Raw genomic sequence first — 1,508 nt, 5'->3', positions numbered from 1 at the left:
GAAGCGTGCTGTAGGAAAGCAGTGGAGGCATAGGAGAGGCTGCTGGAAAAGAGGACAAAGGCCTACAGCTTGTGTTCCTGGGGTAGGAGAAGTGAAGCTTTGAAGGGACTTGAGTGGATTGCAGTTCTTTGGGCAGAGGGGATGCACACAGACATGCAGCCCCTGAGTTCCTCAGCAGCAGCTGGCTCCTCTCTGGAAAAGCTCCCCTGACAACTGTGGATTCTTCCCGTCCTTTTACAGTTGCGGGAGGAGGAAGAAAAGCGTCTTCAGTCTGAGCATTGCGTTTGTGACTTGAAGACTGCCTTGGATGAGAAGGGAAGAGAAGCAAGAACTTCTTCCCAGAAACTGCAGCACCTCCCGTTGGCCTCATGTGAGATGAATGCGACCGTAAAACAACGGGAAGAAGCCGCGCAAGAGTAAGAGAGTAACCCAGTGAAGGGAGGGGTCTGTGGCTGTGGGGGACTGGGTGGAAACAAGGGGAGAGTCACTGGGATTTTGAAGGACACTTCTGCTGTGGATGCTGTTCCTTAGCCCAGTTTGTCTGGCATTGGATTTTCTGGTAATAAGAGCTGTATTTCTTCTGAAGCTTTGCAAGTGAAAAAAGCAGATTGGAAGCCACTGTCCAGCAGCCAAGCGATAGCGCTGAAGCCCTTCCGAGAGCCCTGCAAGCCTCTGCCTCAGTAAGCTGGTGCTAAATTTGCCTTTTTGTGACTCTTGAGCCCAGTTGCCTCTTTGTGTGGGGCAAGTGTCAGATGAAGTTTTCCTGGAGAGCCCAGGGGAGCTCAGTTTCTGCCTTCTCCTCAGTAGAGGCTGCTCAGAAAGCAGCCTGCTCCTTTCCCCGGCTGCTACAAAAGCCCGGAGGGTATTTGCTGTGCTGGACACTGGAGGAGTTCTTAGATTCTAAATGAGGAGTTTCATCCTGAGCTCCAAGGGAGCTGGAAGTATTGCTCCCAGGAGCGTCTCCCAAATTCTTAAGTAGGTCTAAAGTTTCTTCTTTCTGTCGGGGAATCTTTCAGGTGTTTTCTGGGCTGGTTTCCAGTAGAGGATAGATACAGTTGCCATGGCCACCCCCTTGAGAGGTTTGCCCAGAATTCACTGCCTTTAGATCACCCTGAGTTTCCTTTTCTTTTTTTTTTCCTGTGTCCAGGGTGGTGAACTTTCCCAGCAGCTGGACATGGAGCCTAGAACAGGCATGCAGCTCGAGGCTCAAAAGCAGGCTTTGCAAGAAGAGCTGTCCAGTCTGCGTGGGAAATGTGAGAACCTGGAGAAGAGCAAATGGCAGCTGCAAGAAGAGGTGGCAAAACTCCACCATCATTTGGAGACTTTGGTGCTGGATGGCAGCCAAAGAGAAGGATGTAAAAGAGAAGTGGAAGAAGGAGCTGACCAGGAAAGAAGTCCAAAGCTACAAGAGGTCAGCCTTGTTTTGCAAGTAAGTGAATTTCTGCCCAGCGTCCAGAGGCGCTCCGTAAACTTCTGTTGTGGCCGTGGGGTTTGGTGTTTTTCTTTTG

At 50.8% G+C, this 1,508-nt stretch overlaps 1 long non-coding RNA gene across 1 annotated transcript; it reads left to right on the top strand.

The window, feature by feature from the left end:
• Nucleotides 1-382: 382 nt before the first annotated feature.
• Nucleotides 383-1,424, top strand: LOC113980750. Its single transcript, XR_003538213.1, has 3 exons — nt 383-416; nt 587-680; nt 1,148-1,424. It is a non-coding gene; the product is annotated as an uncharacterized LOC113980750 (long non-coding RNA).
• Nucleotides 1,425-1,508: the final 84 nt, after the last annotated feature.

Source organism: Neopelma chrysocephalum, unplaced genomic scaffold (assembly GCF_003984885.1).
Source record: "Neopelma chrysocephalum unplaced genomic scaffold, ASM398488v2 Primary Assembly neopelma1_95115, whole genome shotgun sequence".
NCBI classification, from domain to species: domain Eukaryota; kingdom Metazoa; phylum Chordata; class Aves; order Passeriformes; family Pipridae; genus Neopelma; species Neopelma chrysocephalum.
This window is presented reverse-complemented; position numbering and strand designations above follow the sequence as displayed.